Source organism: Pelophylax lessonae (genome assembly GCF_965119305.1).
Source record: "Pelophylax lessonae genome assembly, chromosome: 8".
Lineage (NCBI taxonomy): Eukaryota > Metazoa > Chordata > Amphibia > Anura > Ranidae > Pelophylax > Pelophylax lessonae.
Window position 1 is genome coordinate 182792441 of NC_138775.1, and position 22348 is coordinate 182814788.

The window sequence follows — 22348 nt, forward strand, 5'->3', positions numbered from 1 at the left end:
CTCTCAGTGCCTTTCTATCACCTCACTTCCGGGTTGCGTTCCACCACTCAGGTAGGTGGAACGCATATAGGTGTGTATTCCTTTAACAGGGCTGACATCATCATCACGCGCCGCACTGAGTGGCTATTTCAACTGACGGTCTGCACTCACACATTGTTCGTGCAACCGCTCCTGATACCTGCCTAACCTGACGCTGCCGAATCTTCCAGCTACATACCCTATACCTGGATTGACCGGAGCCTCGCTACCTTGTCCTGCACTCCCTCACTACTGGCTATTGATAAGTACCCCACAGGGGACCCCCTCTTATCAACAACACTTGCTAACTAATACCTGCATTACAGAACTGTTGCTAGCTCTAGGATACATGCTCTCTAGTATCTATCACCTGCATTACTAAACTAGATTGCTAGCTCTTGTGCCTACTGCTTACTAAACCCTGCATTCCTGAACTAGATTGCTAGCTCTTGTGTCTACTGCTATCTGTTACCTCACTACTGGCTATTGATAAGTACCCCACAGGGGACCCCCTCTTATCAACAACACTTGCTAACTAATACCTGCATTACAGAACTGTTGCTAGCTCTAGGATACATGCTCTCTAGTATCTATCACCTGCATTACTAAACTAGATTGCTAGCTCTTGTGCCTACTGCTTACTAAACCCTGCATTCCTGAACTAGATTGCTAGCTCTTGTGTCTACTGCTATCTGTTACCCTGCAACTCTGTTTGTGCATACCTCTGAACACCACATCGGTTACCAGCCTATCCGATTCTCACATCGGTTACCAGCCTATCCGATTCTCACATCGGTTACCAGCCTATCCGATTCTCACATCGGTTACCAGCCTATCCGATTCCCACATCGGTTACCAGCCTATCCGATTCCCACATCGGTTACCAGCCTATCCGATTCCCACATCGGTTACCAGCCTATCCGATTCTCACATCGGTTACCAGCCTATCCGATTCTCACATTGGTTACCAGCCCTATCCGATTCTCACATTGGTTACCAGCCCTATCCGATTCTCACATCGGTTACCAGCCTAGCTGATTCTCACATCGGTTACCAGCCTAGCTGATTCTCACATCAGTTACCAGCCCTATCCGATTCTCACATCGGTTACCAGCTATATCCGATTCTCGCATCAGTTACCAACCTACCTCCACACACCTACAAAGAGACTAACATACCTGTGTTATCCATAGTAACTATTACTTCTACCTATCATCATCTACTATCACTCCTGCAACATCACTATCTGAGTGCTTATCATCATCTACTGTCACTCTTCAAAGCCTATACCTTCAGTGTATCATTTCACTGCTACTTGCATAATTACCTATCACTCCTGCAACATCATTAACTGAGTGTTTGTGTATGTGCATACTGAATCAGGCTGAACCACTGTGATGAGTCAAGAGTGTTGGATCAGGTGATTTAACATATCTCTACAAGACTACTGAGTGGAATTCTGCAGCTGTAGATCCAGCCCCATTGAACTAAGAACCCAGAGCGTTACACTATTTCTACAAGGATCATTTGGTGTATATGTTGTAAATGCCTTACAGGCCACTGTTTAATGTTTGTAGGGGGTGGTAATTTCTTCTGTAGTCTTATTAAAGGATATAGAGGCCACATTGCTAACCTTCTTACTAAAATTTTAGTTCTCTGGCTGCCTCTGGTTTAAAGAGCATATAAATGCAACACACACATTTTGCTGAACTCAGGAGTAAATCATTTGCAGAGTGCAGGGATCAAGAGAAGGTAATGCAGAGAGTGCAGGGGTCATGAGTAAGTGCCGGTTCACACATATGCGATGTGAGACATCGCATGTGATTCATATGCAAATCACATGCAATATCTGTGCGATGCGAATTCAGCCAGATTGCATGGCTGAAGTGGCCTCGCATTCGTACCACAGTCACGCAGGACCCTTTTTTTGGTCCGCACCAGAATCGGATCGCATGGGTGTTCACACCTATGCTATCCGGTTCCTGTCCGAACTGACAGTTCTAATCTGGGGGTGTCGTTAGCTTTGTATTGACACTCCCAGTAGTGTTAACTGCCTGCGAGTCGGTTGTGATGCAGGAATCCGCAGTGGATTCGCAGAGTTCCTGTATCACACCAGTGTGAACCGGCACTTAGAAATGCACAAAGCGCAGGTGTCAGGTCTAAGTAATACAGCCTAATAATGCACACATACTGTATACCACAGTCCTTATACTCCTAATTACTCTGCTATATGTCATCATCTCACAGACACACATAAACCGCAGTACAAAGGATCATTATTAACCTCAGAAAAGAACAACTTCTCCTTGTTGTTCTCCATTCTCAGGCAGCATACAAGCAACCAGAATTCTAAAGTAGAACTATAGGGAAACATTTTTTTCGTTTTGGATAGAGTAAGGGAGGGTAATATACCCTGTCAGATTTTTTTTTTGTGTCAGATTGCGGAGATTTCCCTTCACCTCTTGTCTCCTAGCCAAACAGGAAGTGAGAGAAAATTCTTGTAAATTAAAGGAATTCCTTGGGGACCCCCAGGTCATCAGAACTGGTATACCCATTGGAAGATTTCCCCTCATATTACTTTACTGGAGACAACCCAAATTTGGGGATTTTCTTTTACTTTCACTTTCAGTGATAATGGTAAACATTACAAATAAAGAGGGTGAATCTCCTCCCAGCACCCTGCACTTGACCAACATAGAGCTACATCACTTTGTGCAGGAGAGCCAGCCTGCCTCAGTAAAACTGCAGCGGGCGGTCGGGAACTACGTAGTTAATAATTAGGGATGCACCGAATAATCGGCGGCCGAACATTATTCGGCCGAAAATAGGGAAAATGGCACTTTCGGTGTTCGGCCGAATAAATCAAAAGGCCGAATAATTTAAGCCGAACAATGTCTCTCACCTCATTGCGGCTCGCGGTCCTCTATTATGTCCTCTGCAGTAACCCTCTGATATGTATGCATTCTCTGTAGCTTCCGCCCTGACCGCGGCTCGCGGCTCCCTTCCCGCTGGTGTCCTGTCCGGCCGCGTAGGGGGGTGTGACGTCACGCGCGCGTCCCGCCCCCTGCTCCTGACTGGCGGCTCCTTCACACTTGGTCCACGCCCCGCCCCCCTGTTCGCGGCATTTGGCTCTGGCTGCAGTTATAGAGGTATGTGATGTGCAGCTGAGCACATTTGGGAGAGAAGAATACAGTTGCTGGCAGCTGCACAAGCATTAGTGTGCAGACTGCCATATGTTGTTGCCACAGTGCCCTATAAAGTGCCCCTTGACATAAAATGTGGCCATCAGCGTGCCCCTTATTTTATGCTAAGGGACATGCTGATGAGCATATTTTATGTTAAGGGGCACTCTGATGGGCATATTTCATTTTAAGGGGCACGCTAATGGGCATATTTTATGTTAAGAGCAATGCTGATTTAAATGTTTTGTTTTGCCCATCAGCGTCCCCCCTGACATAAAATGTGCCCATCAGCGTGCCCCCTGACATAAAATGTGCCCATCAGCGTGCCCCCTGACATAAAATGTGCCCATCAGCGTGCCCCCTGACATAAAATGTGCCCATCAGAGTGCCCCCTAACATAAAATGAGCCCATCAGCGTGCCCCTTATTTTATGCTAAGGGACATGCTGATGAGCATATTTTATGTTAAGGGGCACTCTGATGAGCATATTTTATGTTAAGGGGCACTCTGATGAGCATATTTTATGTTAAGGGGCACTCTGATGGGCATATTTTATGTTAAGGGGGCACGCTAATGGGCATATTTTATGTTAAAAAATGCGAAACACCGCGTTCGGTATTCGGCCTTCGGCCTTCGGCCAAGCATTTTATTATTATTCGGCTTCGGCCTCGGCCAAGAATTTCATTTCGGTGCATCCCTATTAATAATCCTCTTTTATTGCTAGGCACACATTTTGGCAGCTTATAGCCAGCAATCTCCAATTGTATTGTATGTGGTTGGACAGCCTCTGTTGATATATAGACATTTTTTATAAGGTGAGAGTGTTATTTATTTCAGTAATCCAGTCAATAAGTCTGGGAGGTGTGGGTCTCATCCATTGCCTAGCAATTATATTCCTAGCAGAAAAATTGAAAATTTCCTATCAAATACTTAACCGAAATTTTCCTTTCCTGATGAACTCCATGGCAGCATGCATACAGGTTAGCCCCGCCTCCTCTCCTACCCTATAGGACCCCACTCCCATTAATTTTTGCTCCGTGTTAGGTGCTGCGTTCCATGACTAGCCTACTCAAGCAGACGTGAGGAAACTTCTGCTGCCATGGACTCCATCAGGAAAGGAAAATTACGGTAAGTATTTCATAGGAAATTTTCCATTTTCCTGACAGGCCTAATGGCAGCATATGTACGGGAAATAACTAGCCATACACACCTGGGTGGACAACTGCTGGTCAAAAAAAGGTAGGAGGAAGACGAAAAAGGAATGCAGCTCTTAACACGGAGCAAAAAGTTATAGGAGTGGGGTCCTATAGGACAGGAGAGGAGGCGGGGCTAACCCGTACATATGCTGCCATGGAGTCTGTCAGCAAATAGGGTTTTGTGCAAGAAGATCTTAGTAAATTTATCGAGGTCTGAGTCAGGAATTCTTTCGTAACAGAGACTGTATCGGGTATATGGTTAGTAGAGAGCCCATTGTATCATGAAGGAAAGTCATGATTTAAGTCCAATAACCTTGTATCCTCGGACAGGGCCATATTTAATAGAAAAACATACCCACATCTTTAGAACACATGAGATAGGTGGTAGACTGTCCCCTTTGAAATCTAGCCAAACGTAGGGTGGTAGAGTATTCTAGGTGTACTATGTAGGTCTTATGCCCCGTACACCCTCGTCGAAAATTGGCAGGGAATTTTCGGCCAACGTCCAATCTGCCGATTTTCGGCTTGTTAGTATGATGCTTCCGACAACCAACTACGACTTTTCGGCTGAAAAAAATCTGGTGTGCAGGCTATAAAATTTTTGTTGGCCGTCAACACAACGGCCGATTTTCATGCAGTCAGTACAGATTTCGATAGGGAAAAATCTGATGAGCAAGTCTGGGCATGCTCAGAGAAGAAAGAACACAAAGAAAGCAAACCAACACATGACATCACTTCTGAAGTAGAATTTTGTTGGCCGAGAAAATTTGTGTGCAGTCTAGGCACATTCCAACCAACAAAACACAACTTGGACATAAGTTGGACGATCGGTCGGCCGAGAATCGTTGGGTGTGTACGAGGCTTTAGACAACCTATCTGAGAGTTTAGGTGATACAGCCTTACAGGTATCTAGGGCTTTGCTCCAATCTTCATCTATTGCCCCTATATCAGATTCCCACTGGGGTTTGATCCCATACGCCAATTTAGAAGAGGAAGGGAGGAGTAACATATTGTAAAAGGTCGAGATTCGTTTTTGGGATTCTGTACATCTAACCACCTCCATTATAGCGTTAGGGGTTGGTGGTGCCAGGGCAGAGGTGTATTGGGACTACATGGCATGACTTACTTGTATGAACCTAAAGAACATATGGTTAGGAAGCATAATTTCAGCTTTCAGGTTGTCAAATGTTTTTATTTTTCCAGACATAGGAAGGTGAGACAGGTAGAGCATTCCCCTTGTACCCAAAATGTCTGAGTCAGGAATCAGGAGGAGCTCAGGAAGGGTTGTATGGTGCCAAATGGGAGGTAAAATCGTTGAGGTAAATTATCGGAGGCTAGGTCCCATATTCTCCTGTTCTGATGTAATCCTTTTAACTTTTAAACAATAAGGCCTCATTCACATGGGCACTGAGGCCTGTAGGCTGTGAATGGGCTGTTTGTTTATGTGACGAGCTGCCAGGTGCTGGTGCAGACAGCCCATTGAAGTGTATGGGGACACAGCGGCAGAACGAAGGCTGGTCTTAATTTGACAGGCGTGCGGGTAAGTGACCCCAAACGCAGACGGTGTACATTCGAGGTCATTCACTTGCATGCCTTTCAAATTGGATGAGCGGCTGTAACGCTGTGTTCTGGTGTATCTGTTCCATGAATATTTGTGGCGTCATAAACATCAGAATTCAACAAAACCTCAGAAAATGAAGGGTTGTATGGAGAATACACCTCAGACGAGACAGTCAAAGTTAGTATTCCCAGTGGGGGAGGGTTAGAACTCCTGTAAGTTTCACTGCTATCCAAGATAGATCGACCCTCTCTTCTTGTCCTGACAGCGTTTTACCAGACAGGAAATGAGGAAAACTTTCCAGCAGCAACACAGGTAGAAAAAAAAAAAACTGTTTTATTTAGTAGAGTAGCCGGATGCTGGATCTCCTGTCAGATGTTTATTGCTGCCTGTGTTGCTGCAGGAGAATTGCCTCACTTCCTGTCTGGTTAAACCATTGTTAGCAGGACAGGAAGTGAGAGGAAAATGTCTCTAATGGGACCCCAGATAACAGTAAAAACCAGACACGGATTCAAATTCTTTCTCCTTATCTAAAATAGAAAAAAAAGTTTTCGGCTTTACATAGTTTTTGGGTATTCCATTTTAAAATGAACTTGTTCTTAGATAAACATAGTGGTTGCCATTGCTGACCACTCTTGAAAATGCTAGCTGCTTGGCTATCATGCTGATCTGATTTTAGTACTTTCAGTGAATCAGAAAAAGCATACTTATAAAGAGTTCAGATTTTGCTCTGAATTCACTTATTCCTATAGTATTAAAGTGGTTGTAAACCCTTACCAGTGAAGGGACTGACCTCAGCTGATACACAAAGATGAAACAAATCCTCATACATACGTTATATCTGTTTATCTGCATTTCTTTCTTCTCTACATTTATTTAAAATTCAGAATTTATAAAGCTTGTCTGAGCTGTCATAAAAAAAAAAAAAAAAAAGGTGCGGAGAGCTGAAGTTACAATCTGCAGAGCTCAGTGAAGAGAGCTCTGAGAGCTGATTGGAGAGAAGGGACCTCCCCGTTTCACACAGCACACGGGAACAGAACTGAGGCTGTTAATCAGCTGGAGCTCCCTCCCCTGTCACCTTTTTTCTTTTTGGTGTCAGGAAAACTCAGAAGTGACCAAAGCAGCAGACACAAATTACACTTCGTGCTCTTAAATTGAGACAAGTACAAACTATAGAGGGGATATGCTTTATTTATATTTCATATCTGAGGTTTACAACCACTTTACCATTACCATATATGATAAAAGGGGAACGCCAGGAATACCTGCCACCCACCTTCCACTGCCCCCTGAAGCTTCTCCCTGGTATTTTTTTTACTTTTATATATTACACCTTCTTCTAGTTTCTGGGACTTCCAGGACTGAGCTGTAATAGATTTGTTTTTATGGTGGGGGGGGGGGGGGGGAGTGATAGAAAAATACTTTAAAGTGGAACCTTAGTAAGAAAGTTAAAGTGATATTAAAGTCTTGCTTTTTATTTGTTTAAAAATAACAAACATGGTATACCTACCTGCTGTGTACACAGAGCAGCCCAGATCCTCTTCTTCTCAGGTCCCCCGCCGGTGCTCTGGGTCCCCCGCCGGTGCTCCTGGCCCCCTCTCTCCCAGCTTGCTTTGGGGGCACCCGAGCCAAGATGCTGCTCTGTGTGTTCATTCAGACATGTAGCTGTGGCTTGGCCCCACCCCCTCCCTCTCCTCATTGGCTCATTAACTTTAATTGACAGCAGCAGGACAGCCTCTTTTGCAACATCGCTGGACCCAGATGAGGCTCAGGTAAGTATTAGGGGGGCTGCTGCACCCAAAAGTTTTTTTACCTTAATGCATAGAATGCATTAAGATAAAAAAAAAACCTTCTGCCTTGACAACCACATTAGGGCTTCTAGATCACTTCAGGCTGGCCCTTTTGCGGGTATAGCTATGTAAAACATTAAAAATGGTGCCTATACTGTTTAAAATCCAGTAATACACTGTCTCACCCTGTTGTGCACATGCTCAGTTATTTTCTATTCTTGACACTGTGCCTAAAATCAGAGCCAATAGAGGCCGATCAGCTGACAGCTTTTAAGATTTACTGCTGCTGTAGGGGGGATGAAACAACAGGTATGACACAGATTGTGCCGAGGGAACACAGCTTAGGGATAGAGAAAAGAAAAGCAGGAGAGGTGATAGGACAAACTCTGCTGCCGGCAGAGACAAAAGCGTTAAACGTACAAGAATAGTGTCTTATCTCCCTGATTCTCTCTCCTCTCTCCCTCATTGGCAGCCTGTGAACTTCACTATAAATTTTTTGTCAGCCTTTCTCTCTGTCTTAGCCAAAACATACACTCAAGACTGGAAATGTACATATTTTAATTACAGAAAGTGACCTATATTTCTGAAGAGAGGGGGAGAGTTTCCAATAAGGAAGTGACTTCTCTGGGCTTCAACAAAATGGCGACCTCCAGCAAGAAGAAACAGGAGTAATCCTGGAGATAATTTACAGCACACACCGATTTTGGTAGCATAATTATTAATGTGGATTGAATGAACAATAATTGTTATCAAACCGTTATGGGTTAAGGTCTATGTTTTGAGTAGAGGTCTTTTTCTGTCTCCCCAGTCAATGACCTATCCTACTCTGGACATATTATAAACAGAAATGTCTTCAGCCTCTCATTTTATCCTCTGGTTAGACAATATTTATCATATACAGTATATATGGCTGCGATGGTCAACTTTTTTGATATGAGGGGCCTCAAGTGCTATTCTCGACCTCACCAAAGGGCCACACATAATATTCAGACACAAACGAGATATTATTAGAGACTGCGGACCTGATACAAGAGCTGGTCTGAGACTGCAGACATGATACAAGAAATGGATGAGACTTTGAACAAAAAAGTCTTCAGGGGGCCCGAGAAATGCTTAAAAATTGCCAAAGAGCTGAATGTGGCCCTCAGGCCACAGGTTGGACAGCAGGGCTCTAGGGGCTCTTATGGCCGGAATACACGATGAGAAAATCGACTGAAAATTTTCGTTCAGCGAACGATCGGTCGATATTCTGCTCGTTAATGCCCAGCCATCAATGACCGATATCGATATTGTGAACAAAAAATACCGTTTGAAAAAAAACGAAAAATTCTGTCGTCTCGTTTGCCAATGAGCAATATTCTATACGTTGGTGTTAAGGTCATTCATTTGAAATCTGTAGAACATCATCACGCATGACCGGAAATAGTTTACCGGAAATGTTCGTTTCGACCCGGAAGCATTGTACAAGTTCAAGAAGTTTCGTACACACGAATGAAAAAAGCTAAACAAGGCCTCTCAGCAAAAATATATAATGGAATGTCAAATAGACATTTTCTATGTATGTTTTAAAAAGTCTATGAATTGTTAATGTATTCCCTATTTAAATAGTAAAATACCTTTTCTAAATAAAGCAGTATTCAACACTGTCTGATATATATTAAATGCAAGATAAATTACCAAAGAAATCCATTATTAATTATTTATCGATGTAACATATACATATTATATATTAATTAATTATTAAATAAAAAATTAAGTACTAAATAAATGGTAGGTCTGCCACTATTTATATATTTATTTTTTTAATTCAAATAGGCAAGTATGTAATCGATTGGTCTGTAACTTTTTTTTTTTTGATCGTTAATGTTGGCAACGTTTTCGACCGACGAAAACTGTTTCGATGTTCGGTGGTCGAATGATCGGGCGATATTCTAATCGTGTATTCCGGCCATTATTTACAGGTACCAAAAACACGATGTTTTTAGGTGTTCAGCTGTTTTATTTATTATTGATCTGAATGCAGACATTTCTTTTGATAGGTCTGTACACACTGGCGAGTAAATATCATTAAAAAAAAAAAAAAATTGTCATTACTGCTCAGTATTTTACCCACATACTGATTAGTAGATTATATTATAGCTAGAAGAATTTTTATGTGCATATACGCAATTAAACACGTGCACTATTTATGGACCATACTCGCTTTTTTGTGCAGGAATTTTCTACCAGGAAGATCTGGTGTTCTGCAAAGACTTTAGGTATATAAGCACGTGTACAATTCCTCTTCATCCTCTTCTTGTATGTAGAAAATTTAACATTTGAATGCAAAAATTTACATATATACACTTAAATTATTGCATTTTTTTTATATATTATAATATGTATATATATGTTGCACTTTGCAAGTGGTTTACCAGGATTATGGCTGAAGGTATCAGCCATAACCCCAGTATTGTCTCTTTCAGCCTGCTGGCTTTCTCTTGAAAGCGCTCTGAATGGCCGCTCCCTGGTGTTTCTCGGGCTTACCGGTGTCACCTGCCCCCTCGAGAAATGATCCAACAATGCCGCTGGCTGGTCACACAGGTGATCAAAGAGTAGATCCCCTTTGATCGCCTCTATGGCCTTGGAGGACCAGAGCGACATCATGATTTCACTTCTGGTTCAGGGTGGAAGTAAACCAGTTTGTTTGTTTTTTTTAAGCAAAAGATTTTTTTTTTTTTTTTTTATCTAATCCTTTTAAAGGTAAAGAAGAGATTTGGGGTCTTTTTGACACCAGATCTCCTTATAAAGAGGACCTGTCATCCTTATTTCTATTACAAGGGATGTTTACAGAAGCAAATGCATACATAAGTCATGCACGCATATGTAATTGGTGAATATTAGAGTGAGAACAATAATTCTAGCACTGGACCTCCTCTGTAACTCTAAACAGGTAACCTGTAAGAGCTGGTTCACACTGAGGCGACACGACTTTGGGGGGCGACCTGTGAAGTCGCGTGCACCGCTGTGCACCGTGACTTCGGCGCGACTTGCAGGGACTTCACATAATGGAAGTCTATGCAAGTCGCTCCGAGGTCGCCCCAAAGTAGTACAGGACCCTTTTTCTAAGTCGGAGCAACTTGTGTCGCTCCTATTAGAACGGGTCCTGTACTACTCAATGGACCGCGACCGACCTCAACTTGTCAGGCTGATAAGTCGCCTGACAAGTCGCGGCAGTGTGAATGGGCTCTTAAGGTGCTTAGAAAGCGGCCTATGGAGATTTTTAAGTACCATAGTTTGGCGCCATTCCACAGCGTGCGCAATTATAAAGTGTGGCATGTTAGGTATCTATTTGCACGGCATAATGACATCCTTCATATTATATAAAAAAATTGGGGTATATATTGCGTTTGTTTTTTATTCACTTTAAATGTATTTTTCCTCAAAAAATTGTGTTTGAAAAACCACTGCGTAAATACCGTGTGACATAAAAAATTGCAGCAATTGCCATTTTATTCCCTAGTGTCTCTGCTAAAAAAGAAAATGTATAATGCTTGGGGAATATAAGTAATTTTCTAGCAAAAAATATAGATTTAAGCTTGTAAACAAAAAGTGCCAGCAAAAGCCTGGTCTTCAAGTGGTTAATGGCTCTGAATGCATGGCTACATCACAGATCTGTACACAGCTGTGTGCATTGCCCCATAGACAACTATTCATCTGTGTTCAAAAAAAAGTTACTCTATGTGCTTACAAATGCGGCCTTTCTTTTCTCCCTGTGCAGGAGGCCTAAGGCTAAATTTATACTTGTGGCAGACGTTGCCGCCCCTCTGAAAAGGGATCCGCAGTATTTAACAGGCGGTGAGCAAGCAATATTTCACTTCCTCAATGCCTGTTTTAACCCTGTAAATGCTGTTACACCACATCCATTGCACTGAGTTATAAGGTGGTTGAATGTGTGGCCCCATTCATTTGATTCGGTGGTGGTACTGGCCACTGAACACAACAGGGGGATCATTTTTCCCTTGCAGTTATACAACCCTGCCCAGGTGCCTTTGCAGCTGAAAGCCAAACTTCACCCAAAAGGAGAAGTTTCACTCCCCCCCCCCTCCTTATAATTGGAATGTATTTTTTTTGGGGGGGGGGGGGGGGTGACAGGTGCCCGCTCTCACTTCTGCTCAGATCGTTTGCTGGGACTTGCGACGTGTCCCAAAAGATTGCGGGACCATTAAGGCCCCTTTCACACAGGCGTCCAATCCGATCTGCCTGTCAGTTTTTCAGGCGGACCGGATCAGATGCTCCATGCATCCCTATGGGGCAGCGGATGTCAGCGGAGACATGTCCGCTGACACCCACTGCGTTCCGATCTGATCCTGTCCGTGAAATCCGGACGGATGAAACCCTATTTTCCATCCATCTGGAGGATCGGATGAGAATGGACAGGCGGCCTGTTCTCATCCAATCTCCCCATAGAGGAGAGCGGGGATCTGACAGCTCTGTCTCTGCACACAGAGCGGAGACGGAGCTGTCATCCGCCTGCTCAGTGGGGATCGGTGGATCGATCCCCCGCTGAGCAGAACGGACTCCGTCGCTGTGTGAAAGGGGCCTAAAGAGGCGCAACACAACCGGAGCATGCGCAGTGGGCAGCTAGCTGTAAAGCCGCAAGGAGCCACAGTCAGCTGCCCACAGTTAAGATGCCAGTGCCTGGACCTGAAGAAGGGCAAAGAGCAGGGTCGGGTGAGGACATAGCTGGATCCTGGGACAGGTAAGTTGGTGTTTTTTAAAAGTCAGCAGCTACAGTATTTGTAGCTGCTGACTTTTAAAATTTTGTTTACGGCGTGAAGCTTCTCTTTAGGCTAAATAGTCTGTGTTTATTGCCCCCCCAGACTGCAAGTGTAAGGCCTCATGCACACTGGACGGTAAAAATGGCAGTAACTTTAGCTGTAGAATGCAGCTTTAAAAATGCAAGTTTTCCTGCATTTTGCATTGTTTTTTTTTAGCGTTTGCGTTTTTTAGCAGTTTTTAGCAAAACTTTGCTCCCACAAAAGCTTATGGCTCAAAAACGCAGAATAGCCACGTTTTTTCAGCGTTTTTTTTTTTTTTTTTTTTTTAGAGTTGCAGCATTTTTTTACAGCTGAAAAAAACTCCACTTCAAACCCACTAGTTCTGGGCTTTTTCCAGCCAGATAGCGCCCCTGCCAAAAAACACCACTGCCAAAAAATGCTGACAAAAGCCTGCATGGACACTGGGAAGTTCACTGGCTGCAGAAAAAAATGCCTGAAGCCAAAAACAGCAGCTGTAAAAACGTCCAGTGTGTATGAGGCCTAAATGAGCCCTAAAGCCTAGTACACACGCAACGAATTTCCGCCGACCGGTCGTCAATCTTTTGTCCAGAGATGTGTTTTGTTGGTTGGAATGTGCCTAGACTGCCCACGAATTTTCCCGCACGACAAAATTCTACTTCAGAAGTGATGTCATGTGTTGGTTTGCTTTCTTTGTGTTCTTTCATCTCTGAGCATGCCCAGTCTTGCTCATAAGATTTTTCCCTGTCGAAATCTGTACTGACTGCACGAAAATCAGACGTGTTTTGACGGAGGACAAAAATTTTATAGCCTGCACACCAGATTTTTTTCGGCCAAAAAGTCGGAGTCGGTTGTCGGAAGCATCATACTAACAAGCCAAAAATCGGCAGATTGGTCGTCGGACGAAAATTCCTGGCCGAATTTCGACTTGTGTGTACGAGGCTTTAGGGTATGTTTACACTAGCGGACATCACTGCTGCAATCCAAGGTCGATCACATTTCAGAGGTGTTGACAGGCAGTGACAAGATGATATGTCACCTCCTCACCACCTGTTTTAACCGTGCAAATGCGGCACCAATGCGCTGCAGGATGATTGTGGCACAGCCCCATTTACTTCAATAAGTCACGTTCGATGGCGGTATTGCAAAGCAACACAGCCGTGGCGTGTGTACAACAACGTCAGTGAAAACGCAGTTCAACCTCCCATTTTTACTGTTAACGAACCCTTGCTGAAGTCATGTGGATAAAGTGCTGCTTTAAAAAAATTATATAATGTGCAATATGAACATTCAAGTGCAAATAAACAGTAATAAAGTGCTAGTGCAAAATAAAATACATAAAGTCCATAATACTAAATATAGTGCAATAAAGTGTCTGTGCTGATAGATATCTTCTGCTGGTGCTGCTATCACAGTGCTTCTTCGTGCTCCCCCTCTTGTGATCCCTACTCACCAGAAATGGGAGTCAAATAAACATGTAGTGCCCCCAGGCACAGATGTAAGTAATAATGGTTCCACTCCTTCTCCTCCAAACACATAAGGTACATCCTGGGTCTTAGAATATTCCTATGTGGTTCCTTCAATCATATGGCTCTTATCCGATATATTTTTAAGATGAAAGAAAGGTATCCATAGTGTAAAATGGTTTTAAAGTTTATTGAGAGTTTAAAATCAGATGCACTTACAATGTATGCATAAAAACAAGTATATGGGCTGATGAGGTTCGCCGCTTTACGCGTTTCGCCCCTCCTATCAGGCTCTTCAGAAGACTTACTGTGTCAGTACCAGGTGACAAAAGAAAAGTTTAAAAGCAGCTAGTACTTTTGCTTCTTTCATTTTCTATTACTTAGTTTTATTTTTTTATTGATGCTGCATTCACATTATTGTGATCTGTAAATGTGTGCAAAATTGTGCAATTCTGCACATTTACAAAATGAGCGAAAACAGCATGTCATGCTTCAAGTACCATTCCTGGGTAAAGGCTCCCCAAGCACACTTTTTTGTGCAAAAGGTGCAAAGCTCAAAAAGGTGCATGAGCTGCTTTGCCGCATGTAGGTCTGGCTATTAAAATGAAAGGGCTGCTCAATGTGCGCAGTGAAATCATACGCAAAATCCTGCATATCACGCCTCATAGTGTGAATGGAGCCTTATATAGCAACATTGTCTTGTGTGCTTTACCCAGAAATTCAGACCTCGACAAACCCCAGGTGCCAGGTCGCATTGGCGACTAGAATTAGCGGCCTGGCGCCTGGGCTACACTGCGGCAGGTGTCCTCTCCCCAGGCAGCCCCCCGCCGCAGTTGTGCGGACTAAGATGCTGCGCCAGCTGGTAATTGAGGCCGCGGCTTTGCGGCCTGCTGGAGCGAGACGCATACATTGGGGAACTGGCGATCTCTTGTGGTGGCCGGGGCTGCAACAAGTAGTCACTGGCAGCTCTGAGGGTTTGCCCTGCCTGCTGTCACTGCCCACCCATCTCTTTCCAAAGAGAAGAGGTTGAAGGTGTTGGAGGCTAGATCTGGCACCCTGTCCTTATCGGTGAGTGAACAGGGAGTGCGGGGCAGCTGGTTGGAATGGCCTCAGTTCCATTTACAACCTCACAAAGATGGAAAGTTTTTTTATTATTATTATTATTATTATTATTATTTTTTTTTTTCATGAAAATAAATTTTTTGGTATTTTTCATTCTCTCCCTGTCATGCCATACAGCCGAAGGCCCCTTTCACACAGGCTGTCGAATCAGATCCGCCTGTCATTTTTTCAGGCAGACCTGATCAGACCCTTCATTCTCCTCTATGGAGCGGCGGATGTCTGCTGACAACCGCCGCCATGCGATCCTGTCCGTCAAAAACAGACGGATGGTGGTCCTATTTTCCATCCATCCGGTGGATCAAATCAGTTGGCATCGGATGGAAATGGACAAGCAGTGGTGATAAAATATTTTTTTTTTGTTTCACTTGACCCTCCCTTCTAGATTGTAAGCTCCAACGGGCAGGGCCCTCTAATTCCTCCTGTATTGAATTGTATTGAGACTATATTGTCTTCCCTCATATTGTATCCTCATCCTCAACTGTTTACGCTATATAAATCCTGTATTATTTTAATTATAATAATAATGATAATAAATTAAGGGGTGTATCTCAAGATAGCTACCCAGGTTATCTGCCTAATTTCACCCTGTTGAACAGTGATCAAAAACCTCAAAATTGTGCATTATATATACAGTATATACTTAATTATTTACGGGTTGTGTATATATATATATATACCAAATAATAACAATAGTCATCTACTCAATTCCATCCTAATTAACCACTTGCCGACCGTCCCTCGCAGATATACTGTGGCAGATTGGCTCGGCTGCGCGAACTGACGAATAGGTACAAAGGTTCGCAGGATCACTCCAGGGGGTGTGTGCGCCCCCATTAAGTAGCGGGGAAGCCGATTCACAGGGCCGGCGGCCACTATTGCCCCTGGGCACCCATGATCACTCGCCGTGGAGAGAGAACGAAGGTCTGCTGTTGAAAACATAGCAGACCGTTGTTCTCTCTGGAATGAACACAGAGCTCCTGTGATCCTCCTATTTAGAATCACAGGTCTCTGTGTTCATTTCACAAGTCCCTCCACCATACAGTTAGAAAACACTCCCCTAGGCTCACACTTAACCCTTTGATCGCCCCTGAGTTAACCCTTTCCCTGCCAGTGTCATTATTACAGTAACAGTGCATATTACTGTAGTAATGTCACTGGTCCCCCCTAAAATGTCAAAAATGTCAGTTAGGGGTCCGATCTGTCCACTGCAATGTCTCAGTCTCACTAAAAATCGCTAATCGCTGCCATTACTAGTAAAAAATAAATAAATAAAAATGACATAAATCTTTCCCCTAGTTTGTAGACGCGATAACTTTCGCGCAAACCAATCAATATATGCTTATTGGGATTTTTTATTTAGCAAAAATATGTAGCAGAAAACAAATTAGCCTTAAATTATTAAAAAATTCGATTTTTCCATTTTTTTTATTGGAAATGTTATATAGCAGAATGTGAAAAATATTGTTTTTTTTTTTTTTTTTAGAATCGTCACTTTGTTTTGTTTTTAGTGCAAAAAAAAAAAAATTTCACAGGTGATCATATACCACCAAAAGAAAGCTCTATTTGTGAGGGAAAAAAAGGACATTGATTCTTCTTTGGGTACAGCGTCGCACGACCGCAAAATTGTCAGTTAAAGTCATGTAGTGCTGAATTGCAAAAAATGGCCTGGTCATTAAGGGGGTAAAACCTTCTGGTCCAAAAGTGGTTAAGTGAAGGAAAAAAAAAGCAAGGTTGGGGAGGAGAGGGGAAGCTAGAGCAGCTAAAAGGAAAGGGCGATTTTTTAATTTTGCAATTTTACACCTCAGAAAAGCAATTATAATAACCCCAGTGTGCATGAGGCCTAATACAAAATACACACATTTAGGAACACTTTAGATGAGGAGTATAGGGAAGGGAGCTTACAATCTAGAGGGAGAAGGTGGTCACATGACCTCTTTTGTCATTTTTACCCTCTTAGTAGCATATCCGGCAGGTGAGGGAAAAACTTGCAAAACCGGTTAATGAGCCACATATTTGTCACTGTACCCTTATCTATATTTGAGATACGGCTCCCAGGGGCTGATTGGTGGGTTTATTGTACATTTAGGAAATGGGCCCGAGCTGGCCTTGCAGATGTTGTGTGGTCACAGGAGTGGCAGGCACGGTGACAGTGCGGTGACATTTGAGCAGACTGCTGACTAACTGGATAACTTACCAGTGTGCCTGATAAAAGTCAGCGCTGCTAAGCTCATGAATGTAACTACACCGTCCAAGTCACAGGAGCGTCCCCACAGACCGACGCCAGCAGGTAAATATCTCCTTATTTATCTGGAGGCATTGGAATAAACCTTTGATTGTAGAAATGATATCTCTAGAAGATTGTCCACATCAAACATTGGAGCTAAATTCATTAGCACAGTAAGGATTCAATCCCTTTATTAAGAAGGTGTTTGAAACATTTTATATACATTGCATCGCGGAGGGGGTCTTCTCGGCTCCCTTTACCCGCATCATTGTTTTTTATAATTTCTTAGGCTCCATGCACACTAGCATTTTCATAAGCTCAAAAAAAAAAAAAATTGAAAAAAACGCTGGATGAAAAATGCTGCTAATATTATTTTTGCGCCATGCTTTTAGAAGCATTTAGGAGCATTAGCATTTTATTAGCGTTTTTGTGGTGCATAAAAAAAAAAAAAAAAAAAGCTGTTAGGAGCATTTTAGTAGCATATAGAAGCAGCTAGGAGCAGTTAGGAGCATTTAGGCTCCATGCACACTAGCGTTTTTTTAAGCTCCTAGACGCTATTAGCATTTTTTTCTTTTCTTTTAAATGGTTTTTATTAAAGGCAAAAGAAACATGGTACAGCAATATGCAGTGGAAACAGTAGGTATATGCCTAGATAAAGAAAGGCGCATTGAGATACAAAACTGCTGTATATAACACATAAACAACATGTAGCAAATGCAATACGTATATGGGATCGACCCGGCCTCCCGTCTGGAATGCAATGAGGGTGGGCTCAAGCTATAGGTGTGGCCGAGGCCACGCTGCGTGGATGGACCCCCACACAGAAGGGGTCTCAACCAAAACCAAGGTATAGCTCTTAAGTGGGTACACCAGGGGCCGAGTAGGGGGGGGGGCTGGGTTGGCAGGGTTGGAATGAAAGTGAGGTAAGTAGGGGAGGGTCATGGGGGGGGGGTATAAGCAGGTGCCCGGAGGGAGCCTCGAACCCCCTTAGGGGCCCAGGTGGGAAAAGAGAGCCGGTAATGAGGGCGACCAATCAGGTGAGTACAAGGCTGTCGTCAAGGCCTGGTGGGAGGCAATGGTCAATCCAGGGTCGCCATAGCCGTTCATAGGGGGTCAGTTTGTCAAACAAAATTGCTTCCGTTTTAGCATGGAGCATGGCTTGGGTAACCCTGTGTAGCATAGCCAGATGACAGAGCGTGGGGGTTTTCCACGCTTTCGCGATGGTTTGCTTTGCAGCCGTCGTGACATAAAGGTAAAGTTTGAATTGACGGTGTGTAAGGTTAGGTGGCTTGCGATTCAGGAGGGCAGATGTCGGGTCAGGGACAAGAGGGATGCCAAACATGGTAGACAGAATTTCGTGCACTTTGGACCAGAAGGCTTGAACCACAGGGCACTTTCACCAGATATGTGAGTGGGTGCCTATTAGCATTTTTTTATGCTCCTAGAAGCTCCTAGAAACTAAATAGTGTTATCCTATATGTCCATTCACACTACTTTATGCTGTTAGCATTTTTTGAGCTTCAGCCTCTGGCTCCATGCACACTAGCATTTTTCATAAGCTCAAGAAAAGCTAGAAAAAAACACTGGGTGAAAAATGCTGATAATAGCATTTTTGCGCCAGCTTCTGGTAGCATTTTAGTAGCTTTTAGAAGCATTTAGAATAGGGTGACCAGACGTCCCGAGTTTCCAGGGACAGTCCCCAGACTGAAGACACTGTCCCCGGACCAAGTCTGTCCCCGGTTTGGTCCCCAGATTCAGGGCCGGAATAACATAGACAAGACATCCCCTGCTGGCTGAGAAACAGCCTGGTGACACGGATGCCAACGCCCCCTGCTGCATGATCTTACTGCTACTCCTGCTGCTGTTCAGTGGAGGAGAGGCAGAGCCAAAAATTGACTGTGTTGAGGGCTGAGACCTGGAGGTGAGCAGATGGGGGGAGGGAGGGGGGTCTGTTTGTACACAGGTGAGGGCAGTGGGGGAGTAGGGGTCAGAGCTGATGAGGTTGCATGGAGAGATGGAGAGTTTAGCTGTTGTGGGGGAAGGGCTAAGACGTGGGTGCAGAGGTGAGCTATGGATGTGGGGGCAGAAGTGTCCTCTGTGCATAGCAAACCTCTGAACCCTGTACTTTATGCCTACCACCTTCCTGTATATTATGTAGTCCTGTGCCCAGCGCTCTGTGTATTATGTAGTCCTGTGCCCAGCACTCTGTGTATTATGTAGTCCTGTGCCCAGCACTCTGTGTATTATGTAGTCCTATGCCCAGAGCTCTATGTATTATGTAGTCCTATGCCCAGCACTATGTGTATTATGCAGTCCTGTGCCCATTGCTCTGTGTATTATGCAGTCTTGTGCCCAGCGCTCTGTTTTTTATGTAGTCCTGTGCCCAGCGCTCTGTGTTTTTATGCAGTCTTGTGTCCAGCACTCTGTGTATTATGCAGTCCTGTGCCCAGCGCTCTGTGTATTATGCAGTCCTGTGCCCAGCGCTCTGTGTATTATGCAGTCCTGTGCCCAGCACTCTGTGTATTATGCAGTCCTGTGCCCAGCACTCTGTGTATTGTGCAGTCCTAGCGCTCTGTATATTATGCAGTCCTGTGCCCAACACTCTGTGTATTATGTACTATTGTGCCCAGCACTCTGTGTATTATGCAGTCCTGTACCCAGCGCTCTGTGTATTATGCAGTCCTGTGACCAGCGCTCTGTATATTATGCAGTCCTGTGCCCAGCGCTCTGTGTATTATGCAGTCCTGTGCCTAGTGCTCTGTGTATTATGCAGTCCTCTGCCCAGCACTCTGTGTATTATGCAGTCCTGTGCCCAGCAACCTGTGTATTATGTAGTATTGTGCCCAGTGCTCTGTGTATTATGCAGTCCTGTACCCAGTGCTCTGTGTATTATGCAGTCCTGTGCCCAGCGCTCTGTGTATTATGCAGTCCTGTGCCCAGCGCTCTGTGTATTATGTAGTCCTGTGCCCAGCGCTCTGTGTATTATGCAGTCCTGTGCCCAGCGCTCTGTGTATTATGCAGTCTTGTGCCCAGCGCTCTGTGTATTATGTAGTCCTGTGCCCAGCGCTCTGTGTATTATGCAGTCCTGCTAGGTGAAAGTGCTAACCACTACACCACTGTGCCACTGTTGCAGAGAGATCACATCACAAAAGAACAAGTGCAACTATTCAGAACCACACAGAACCCCTTCGTCAGGCATCTGATGAAGGAGTCCTGCGGGCTCCGAAACGCTGCACTTTTGTGATGTGATCTCTCTGCAATAAAAGCTTTGGATTTCGATTGAAGATCCGTGGTGTGCTGGCCAGGATGTGCATTGCGATGGACTGCGATTGAAGATCCGTGGTGTGCTGGCGAGGATGTGCGTTGCGATGGATTGCGATTGAAGATCCGTGGTGTGCTGGCCATGATGTGCATTGCGATGGACTGCAATTGAAGATCCGTGGTGTGCTGGCGAGGATGTGCATTGTGATGGACTGCGATTGAAGATCCGCGGTGTGCTGGCCAGGATGTGCATTGCGATGGACTGCGATTGAAGATCCGCGGTGTGCTGGCCAGGATGTGCATTGCGATGGACTGCGATTGAAGATCCGTGGTGTGCTGGCCAGGATGTGCATTGCGATGGACTGCGATTGAAGATCCGTGGTGTGCTGGCCAGGATGTGCATTGCGATGGACTGCGATTGAAGATCCGTGGTGTGCTGGCCAGGATGTGCAATGCGATGGATTGCGATTGAAGATCCGTGGTGTGCTGGCCATGATGTGCATTGCGATGGACTGCGATTGAAGATCCGCGGTGTGCTGGCCAGGATGTGCATTGCGATGGACTGCAATTGAAGATCTGTGGTGTGCTGGCCAGGATGTGCATTGCGATGGACTGCGATTGAAGATCCGTGGTGTGCTGGCCAGGATGTGCATTGCGATGGACTGCGATTGAAGATCCGTGGTGTGCTGGCCAGGATGTGCATTGCGATGGACTGCGATTGAAGATCCGTGGTGTGCTGGCCAGGATGTGCATTGCGATGGATTGCGATTGAAGATCCGTGGTGTGCTGGCCATGATGTGCATTGCGATGGATTGCGATTGAAGATCCGTGGTGTGCTGGCCATGATGTGCATTGCGATGGACTGCGATTGAAGATCCGTGGTGTGCTGGCCATGATGTGCATTGCGATGGACTGCGATTGAAGATCCGCGGTGTGCTGGCCAGGATGTGCATTGCGATGGACTGCAATTGAAGATCTGTGGTGTGCTGGCCAGGATGTGCATTGCGATGGATTGTGATTGAAGATCCGTGGTGTGCTGGCCAGGATGTGCATTGCGATGGACTGCGATTGAAGATCCGTGGTGTGCTGGCCAGGATGTGCATTGCGATGGATTGCGATTGAAGATCCGTGGTGTGCTGGCCAGGATGTGCATTGCGATGGATTGCGATTGAAGATCCGTGGTGTGCTGGCCATGATGTGCATTGCGATGGACTGCGATTGAAGATCCGTGGTGTGCTGGCCATGATGTGCATTGCGATGGACTGGGATTGAAGATCCGTGGTGTGCTGGCCAGGATGTGCAATGCGATGGACTGCGATTGAAGATTCGTGGTGTGCTGGCCAGGATGTGCAATGCGATGGACTGGGATTGAAGATTCGTGGTGTGCTGGCCAGGATGTGCATTGCGATGGATTGCGATTGAAGATCCGTGGTGTGCTGGCCAGGATGTGCATTGCGATGGATTGCGATTGAAGATCCGTGGTGTGCTGGCCATGATGTGCATTGCGATGGACTGCGATTGAAGATCCGTGGTGTGCTGGCCAGGATGTGCATTGCGATGGACTGGGATTGAAGATCCGTGGTGTGCTGGCCAGGATGTGCAATGCGATGGACTGCGATTGAAGATTCGTGGTGTGCTGGCCAGGATGTGCATTGCGATGGATTGCGATTGAAGATCCGTGGTGTGCTGGCCATGATGTGCATTGCGATGGATTGCGATTGAAGATCCGTGGTGTGCTGGCCATGATGTGCAT

General features: G+C 44.8%; 1 protein-coding gene across 2 annotated transcripts in view; it reads left to right on the forward strand.

Annotated features, from left to right (window-relative positions):
- TLCD4 (TLC domain containing 4) overlaps positions 1 to 22348 on the forward strand; it is a 135930-nt gene that overhangs the window by 9424 nt on the left and 104158 nt on the right. Inside the window, exon 1 of one of the 2 annotated variants that reach the window (XM_082265865.1) lies at positions 17269 to 17397. The exons of the other annotated variant lie outside the window; for it this stretch is intronic. The gene's annotated coding sequence lies outside the window, so the exon portion shown is untranslated. Of the gene's footprint in view, positions 1 to 17268; positions 17398 to 22348 lie in introns of those variants that run through there. 2 annotated transcript variants of the gene reach the window in all.